Genomic DNA, 8,790 nt, shown 5'->3' with positions numbered 1-8,790 from the left:
ACGATAAAGCTCCTAGAAGATAACACAGGATAAGTTTACTTGACTCTGGGTTTGGTGATGACTTTTTGTTTTGTTTCATTTTAAGATCCAGTCTCGCCCTGTTGCCCGGGCTGGAATGCAGTGGTGTGACAGTAGCTCACTGCAGCCTCAACCTCCTGAGCTTAGGTGATCCTCCCACCTCAGTCTCCCAAGCAGCTAGGACCACAGGCATGCACCACCATGCCCAGCTGATGAGGAAATTTTTAGATACAGCACCAAAATTATGGCCCACGAAAAAAAATGTAGTAAGTTGGACTTATTAAAATTATAAACTTCTGCAGCGTAAAGGACACTGCTAAGAGAATAGAGTCACAAGGCACAGACTGGGAGAACATTTTGGTCAAACGCACGTCTGATAACGAACTTGAATCCAAAATATACGAAGAACCCTTAAAATTCAGTAACTTAAAAAAATCCATTTAAGACAGTGCAAAAGGTATGAGCAGATGTCCTCCACCCCCAGAAAGGATCGACAGATGGGAAATAGGCCTATGTTTAGCAAATCAAACCCCAAAATATGGAAAAAGGATAATACTCATGACCAAGTGGGATTTTTCCTGGGAATGCCAGGTTATTTTATCATGTTTTAAAACTCAATGAATTTAATTCACCGTATTAACAGACTGAAAAAGAAAATGCCTGTGAACATCTCCACAGGTTCAGAAAAAGTTTTTCACAAAATCCAGTATCCATTCCTGATCAAAACTCCCAGCAAACAGAGAAGAAAAGGAAATTTCCTCAACCTGATTTAAAAAAATAGAAGTACAGAAAACTCTACAGCGAGCATCATCCTTAATGGTGAAAACTGAATGTTTTTCTCCTATGATCAGGAACAAGACAAGAATGTCTGCTCTCACAACTTCCATCCAACATTCACCGGGGTTTAGCCAGTGCAAAGAAAAAAAAAAAATTAATCCAGATTGAAATGGAAGCACAAGTGTCTTTATTTTTGAAAGACATGATCATCTTTGAAGAAAAACCTACACAATCTATGAGAAAGTTACTAAAACTGATAAATTAGTTTGCACGTTTGTCGGATAGGTCAATGAATAAATATCAACTGTATTTCTAGATAACAGCAACGAACATTCGAAGTTGATTTTTTATTTATTAATTTTTTTTTCGAGAAGGAGTCTTGTCAAATTTATCCTGAAGTATCTATTTTCAATTTGCTTCTAAATGGCCATTTTAAACATCAATTTCAGGCTGGGCACAGTGGCTCATGCCTGTAATCCCAGCACTTTGGGAGGCCAAGGCAGTGCAGTGGTACAATCTCTGCTCACTGCAAACTCCACCTCCCGGGTTCACGCCATTCTTCTGCCTCAGCCTCACGAGTAGCTGGGACTACAGGCGCCCACCACCATGGCCAACTAATTTTTTGTATTTTTAGTAGAGGCAGGGTTTCACCGTGTTAGCCAGGATGGTCTCCATCTCCTGACCTTGTGATCCGCCCACCTCGGCCTCCCAAAGTGCTGGGATTACAGGCGTGAACCACCACGCCCAGCATGGACAAGCTGATTTTAAAATGTGTATCAAAATACAAAGGATCTAAAATAACTACAATCAAGCCACGTGCCGTGGCTCATGCCACGTGGCTCATGCCTGTCTCCACTAAAAATACAAAAATTAGCCAGGTGTGGTGGCATGCAGGTGTAATCCCAGCTACTCAGAAGGCTGAGGCAGGAGAACCGCTTGGAACTGGGAGGCGGAGGTTACAGTCAGCTGAGATGGGGCCACTGCACTCCAGCCTGGGTGAGAGAGTGAGACTTTGCCTCAAAAAATAAATAAATAAATAAATAAATGATCCAGGCTGTACAGTGCTGGTGTAAAGACACACAAATAGATAAACGGGTCAGAATAGAATGCCCAGAAATAGATCCACAGGCATATGGACAACTGAATTCAACCAAATTGCCAAGGCAATTAAATAAAGAAAAAGCTTTTCAACAAATGATGTTGGAACAACTGGATAGCCGTAACAATGAACTCCAATCCTTACCTCACATGATATACAAAAGCTAACTCAAAAACAGGCCTTATTGGAAGAGATAAAGCTATAATACTTCTAACAGAAAACATAGGTGAAAATCTTACTGATCTTGAGTTTAGCAAAGATTTATTAAACACAACATAAAAAACACTATTAGGCTGGGTGCAGTGGCTCATGCCTGTCATCCCAGCACTTTGGGAGGCCAAGGTGGGCGGATCACGAGATCAGGAGATCGAGACCATCCTGGCTAACATGGTGAAACCCCGTCTCTACTAAAAATACAAAAAACTAGCCGGGCGATGGTGGCGGGCGCCTGTAGTCCCAGCTACTCGGGAGGCTGAGGCAGGAGAATGGCGTGAACGCGGAAGGCAGAGGTTGCAGTGAGCCGAGATCGCACCACTGCACTCCAGCCTGGGTGACAGAGCAAGACTCCATCTCAAAAAACAAAAAACAAACAAACAAAATACACTATTAAAGAAAGAAAAAAAGACTGGGCACAGTGGCTCATGCCTGCAATCCCAGCACTTTGGTAGGCCAAGGCAGGCGGATCACCTGAGGTCAGGAGTTCTAGACTAGCCTGGCCAACATGGTGAAACCCCATTGCTACTAAAAATACAAAATTAGGGTACGCTGCTGCGCTGACGTGGCTCCCGGAAGTAGGGCTGGCGTAGGGCCGCCATGTTGCAGCAGGATAGTAATGATGACACTGAAGATGTTTCCCTGTTTGATGCAGAAGAGGAGACGACTAATAGACCAAGAAAATCCAAAATCAGACATCCAGTAGCATCATTTTTCCACTTATTCTTTCGAGTCAGTGCAATCGTCATCTACCTTCTCTGTGAGTTGCTCAGCAGCAGCTTTATTACCTGTATGGTGACAATTATCTCTTTATTGTCAGTGTGACTTTTGGGCAGTGAAGAATGTCACAGGTAGACTAATGGTTGGCCTACGTTGGTGGCAATCACATTGATGAAGATGGAAAGAGCCTACTGGGTGTTTGAATCGAGAAAGGAGTCCTCTCAAGAGAATAAAACTATGTCAGAGGCTGACTCAAGAATCTTTTGGTTGGGACTTATTGCCTGTCCAGTGCTATGGGTGATATTTGCCTTTAGTGCACTCTTCTCCTTCAGAGTAAAATGGTTGGCGGTGGTTATCATGGGTGTGGTGCTACAAGGTGCCAATCTGTATGGTTACATCAGGTGTAAGGTGGGCAGCAGAAAGAATTTAACCAGCATGGCTACTTCATATTTTGGAAAGCAGTTCTTACGACAAAACACTGGAGATGATCAGACTTCCTGAATAGAGAAAACTTAATGTGCTTTGTTACATTGGGGAACAACTGAAGAGATTCTTGACTCTGAACCTTTTAGAGCTTAGTCCATGTTGCAACGAGGAGTGTTGGCTTTGTTTTTCCACTTAAAAACTTTATTTAAGGCCGGGCGCGGTGGCTCAAGCCTGTAATCCCAGCACTTTGGGAGGCCGAGACGGGCGGATCACGAGGTCAGGAGATCGAGACCATCCTGGCTAACACGGTGAAACCCAGTCTCTACTAAAAATACAAAAACTAGCCGGGCAAGGTGGCGGGCACCTGTAGTCCCAGCTACTCGGGAGGCTGAGGCAGGAGAATGGCGTAAACCCGGGAGGCGGAGCTTGCAGTGAGCTGAGATCTGGCCACTGCACTCCAGTCTGGGCAACAGAGCGAGACTCCGCCTCAAAAATAAAACAAAAAAAAACTTTATTTATAAAAAGGAAAAGTAGTTTCATATGAAGTTTTTATTTTAAGCATTTGGGGCTAGAAAGTATATGTTGGATTTATTCTGTGTTGTAGGTATGCACATGTTCCATAGGTATGCACACAGCCATGTAATATCAGTATATCCCAAGTTAATGAAAGTGGTCATTTACATAGGTAATGGAGACCTTTGCATTTTGATCCATAAAACATAGGAGGATGTTCTTCGTCTGTCTCAAAGCTCTGTGTGTTTACATATTGTTTCTGTAGGTTATTTTCAGGAGTAAATTTTGCTTCCATGGTAAGAGTGAGCACTTTGGCTTAATAAGTTAGAAATTATTGTTAGTTTTTAATATGTTCTTCATGGGGAAATTTCTTAGACATGTACAAGCAAGTGAAAACAATTAGGGCCAGTGGTGTTAACTCCTTTCTAAAATCTTATTTTTATTTGTAAGAAGTCATTTACTGAAGGCCCAGTTAATATAAGTGGAATCATTGTAGTTTGTTTAAGGCGTACCCAGAGGTTGCTGCTGTTCTATTTATTTTACAGAAAGCATAGCTAGATTGAAAGCTCTTCAGTGGACCTTGAGCTAATAGATCTCTTACCACTAAAAGAGCATAATTCTCATGTCATAATGAGAGTAATCATTTACATACTTGGCGTAATAAATGCCTAAAAGACACTTTATTTTCTGAATCTATTTTTTTCTTGCTATAATGGGGATATTGTAAATTATGCATTTGTATTAATGGTATTTCTTAAAGCATTCTGTGTAACTGTAAACCAATCTACAAACTATTGTAGGCATTTGTAAATTCTGTGGTAGGTATCATAAACTTTGTTGAAGTCTTAATAAGCAGATTATGTTGTGAATATATTTGTACGTTGTTAAAATAGTTTTTAAGATCATTTGTTTTTTTTTTTTTTTTTTTTTTTTTTTTTTTTGTTGAGATGGAGTCTCGCTCTGTCACCCAGGCTGGAGTGCTGTGGCCGGATCTCAGCTCACTGCAAGCTCCACCTCCCGGGTTCACGCCATTTCCTGTCTCAGCCTAGTAGCTTGGCACGTGGCTAGTTTTTTTTGAGTTTTAGTAGAGACGGGTTTCACCGTGTTACCAGGATGGTCTAGTGACCTCGTGATCCGCCTCCGGCTCCAAAGTGCTGGATTGAGCAGCGGCCAAGATCATTTGTTTATTGCAATAAGTGTTCTTATTGGAGTTGATAGCTGTTGAAGGTGCAAAACTTATATTTGTATAAAATTCTACTGTTTACAAGGCATTTGACATGTGTAATCTCATTTAATCCTCATGACAAATAGGTAATACTTTAGGATGAGTAACAGAACTTCCAGTTATTGAGTGACTTTCCTACGGAAAACAGATTACAGCGAATACTGTTAGGATCTAAAACATGATATATTAGTATTTTTAGAGAAAATGTTTGCTCTAAATGCCTTTTCCTTTCTTAAAAATTAATAATTTGTTAAGAGCTTGTTTATTTTACTTATATTCAGCTGTTCTGTCTGGTGAGAAGAATTGATACTGCACTGAAGACATTTTAAAATTTAATCTGAAAGATCTAACCTAAATCTTTAGGGCTGAGAGTCTAACAGAGGATACATTGGTATCGTTCTTTTAGGTAACTGTGTTATTTGAACTGTAATCCTAAACCAAGTAACAACTGAATTTTAGAATATGCATGTGGCAGGAGCTACCATGTATTCCCTAACATTCATTTTTCCCCTTCTACAGATTTACCACCTAATTAGCTAGGGCATGGCATCCTGGAATAAAGATAACTTTTCCCAAAAAAAACAAAACAAAACAAAACAAAAAAACAAAATTAGCTCTGGGTGCAGTGGTTCACACCTGTAATCCCAGCACTTTGGGAGGCCAAGGTGGGAGGATCGTGTGGGGTCAGGAGTTCAAGACTAGCCTGGCCAACATGGTGAAACCCCATCTCTACTAAAATACAAAAATTAGCCAGGCACGGTGGTGGGTGCCTTAATCCCAGCTACTTGGGAGGCTGAGGCAGGATAATCACTTGAACTCAGGAGGCAGAGGTTGCAGTGAGCCAAGATCGCACCATTGCACTCTAGCCTAGGTGACAGAATGAGACTCCATCTCAAAAAAAAAAAAAAAAAAAAAAAAAAAGTCCACATATCTTCCATGCAACCCAGCAATCCCCCTCCTAGATATTTACACAGGAGAAGCAAGAGCAGGTGTCAACACAGACTTGTATGGGCATGTTCCCAGCAGCTTCACTTGTAATCGCCAAAAACTGGAATCCTCCCAAAATGCCGTGAACAGTTAGATGGAGAAACAGATTGTGCCCGTGATGGAAAACTATTCTGCAATAATGATTGAGGAGCTATTGACTGTGATAGGCAGAACAATGGTCCCCCAAAAGATGTTCATGCCCTAATCCCGGGAAGCTGGGAATACATTAGGTTTATGCTGAAGGGGAATTGAGGTTGCAGATGGAATTAAGGTTGCTAAGCAGCTGGCCTTAAATAGGGAGATTATCCTGGATTATCTGAGTCAGCAATGAGATCACAAGATGCTTAAAAACAGAAGAAGGAGGCGGAAGAGGGGGTCAGAGTGCCGGAATGTGGGAAGGGCTAGCCTGGTCAACGCTGGCTTTGAAGATGGAGGTGGGCTGCCAGCCAAGGAACGAAGGCAGCCTTGGGAGTTAGAGGGGCAGGAACGTGGATTTTCCACGTGAGCCTCCAGAGAAAGCACAGTCATTCCTGTTGACACCTTCATTTTGGCCTAGTGGGACCCATTTCAGAATTCTGGCCTCCAGAATTGTAAGGTTAATAGGTTTCTGTTGTTTTAAGCCACTCGGTGTGTGGCAATTTGTGACAGTAGCCGGGAGAAAGTAAACACATTGACACATGCATGACACGAATACATCTCAAAATAATTATGCTGAACACATTGATACATGCAGTGACACGGTTACCTCTCAAAATAATTACGCCGAGTGAAAGACACCAGAAAAAAATAAGCACTGTGCAGGCTGACCTCATCTATACAACCTTCTAGAAATGGAAACTCGTCTACAAAAAGCAGAACAGAAGTTGTCTAGGAACAGGGATGGGGGTGGGGAGGAGGGGGGAACAGGGAGGGATGGTCAATGGGTCACAGCGGAGGCTGTGGAGGGAAGTTCGTGATCTCGACCACGGAGATGCCTTCGTCAGCGCTCGCAGGTCTCAAAACCAGCCGAGTCCCACGCTTCAGGTACATGCAGTTGACTGTCCATCCATTATCCAGTCATTCGCCGGGTAACCACAGGAGGCAACTTCATGGTTGTGTGAACATTGCAGAGTGCACTTACACAAACCCAGATGGTGCGGCCTGCCACACACCCAGGCTGCATGGTTGAGCCTACTGCTCCTAGGTAGCAGGCCTGCACAGCTGGGTGCTGAGCTGAGTACCGCAGGCAAGTGGAACACAACGGGAAGCATTTGCGTATCTCAACACAGAGAAGGTATCTCACTGTGCTACAGCCTTATGAGGCTTACGACATCACTAGGTAATAGAAACTTTTCAACCCCGTTATAATCAGATGGAACCACCGGGGTCTAAGTGGTCCGTTAGACTTCAAATAAAATGATAAAAAGGCTGAGTGCTGTGGCTTTTACACCTATAATCTTAGCACTTTGGGAGGCTAAGGCAGGAGAATTGCTTGAGACCAGGAGTTTGAGACCAACCTAGACAACACAGTGAGATCCCGTCCGTACAAAACATTTAAAAATTAGCCGAGTGTGGTGGTGCACGTCTGTGATCCCAGCTGCTCAGGAGGCTGAGATGGGAGGATCACTTGAGCCCAGGAGGTTAAGGCTGCAGTGAACTGTGATCGCACCACTGCACTCCACCCTGGGCGATACAGTGAGACCCTGTCTCCAAAGAAAAAAATAAAGGTAAAAGAACAGTTTTAACCATGTGAATGTTCATAAGCTAGCAACAGTAAAAATGGGGTCAGATGGTTCAAAAGAAAGGTGTCAGATGTTGATTTGGGCTACGGGGAGACCCAGCCTCATTGAGGGTCTGGGGGGCTTCTCTGGGAGCAGCATCTGGGGCTGGATCTGCAGGGACAGTAACGGTCAGTGCGCTGGGAGGAGGCGTCCGTAGACAGCGAGCTGGGCAGAGGCCACATGGGGAAGAGTTCCTGGGGTGAGCGGGGGCCACGAAGGTCAGCAGGGGACCAAGACCACAGGGGACCTTGGGCTCCAGAACTCTGTTCCTGTAGCCAAGTGTGCTGGAAATCACAGAGTCCTGGGGTAGAGGAACGGAGTCAGACGAGCCTTTAAACAAGAGCCTCCGCTGCCTGCACCATGGTGAGCAAACTGTAAGGGCCCCAGCCCTGCAGAGGAGAGAGGAAAGGCGGGCCCAGGTGGGCACCTGCCAGGAGAAGGGGTCTGGGAGAATAGGGGCTGGGAAGGTGTGGTGTTTGCGTTGAGAAGGGAGTTGAATCACTGTCTGCGATGGAAAGAACACAGAGCAGGTGCCAGTCCTCCTGCCGGGGTGCAGGTGAGTGCAGGGAGAATCTGCTGCAAGGCCCGGGCACCTTGGGAGGTGGGCATGAAAGCCAGGCAGAGGGTGCTGAGGCCCTGTTAGGGGTTCAGTCGTGTCCCCCAAAATTCATGTGTTGAAGCCCTGATCCCCAGGACCTCAGAACTTTATTTGGAGATGGGTCTTTGCAGAGATGAGTAAGTTAAAATGAGGTCTTTAGGATGGGCCCTAATCCTATAGGCCTGGTGTCCTTGTAAAAAGTGGAAATTAGGACGCAGACACACACAGAGGGGTGGCCCTGTGGGGACACAGCGAGAAGGAAGCCCCAGGAGAAGCCAGCCCCGCCCACACCTTGATCGCAGACTCCAGCCTCCAGAATACAAAAAAAAACGATGTCTGTTGTTTAACCTGCACAGTCTGTGGTCTCTGTTCAGGCAGCTCTAAGCAAATTCGCCCACTGCTTTTCTGAACGAACCTCCGAGAGCTGGCTGAGTCTGTCACTAAATCCAGGTAT

At 44.4% G+C, this 8,790-nt stretch overlaps 1 pseudogene across 1 annotated transcript; it reads left to right on the top strand.

Annotated features, from left to right (window-relative positions):
• Positions 1–2,694: 2,694 nt before the first annotated feature.
• LOC104677093 lies at positions 2,695–3,454 on the top strand (annotated as a pseudogene). The gene has a single exon (XR_750004.2). The product of XR_750004.2 is annotated as a Golgi apparatus membrane protein TVP23 homolog B pseudogene (transcript).
• The last annotated feature ends 5,336 nt before the right edge of the window (positions 3,455–8,790 follow it).

The sequence above is a fragment of the Rhinopithecus roxellana genome, chromosome 15, assembly GCF_007565055.1.
Source record: "Rhinopithecus roxellana isolate Shanxi Qingling chromosome 15, ASM756505v1, whole genome shotgun sequence".
NCBI classification, from domain to species: domain Eukaryota; kingdom Metazoa; phylum Chordata; class Mammalia; order Primates; family Cercopithecidae; genus Rhinopithecus; species Rhinopithecus roxellana.
Note: the sequence above shows the minus strand (reverse complement) of the source record. Positions and strands in the feature narration are given on the sequence as shown.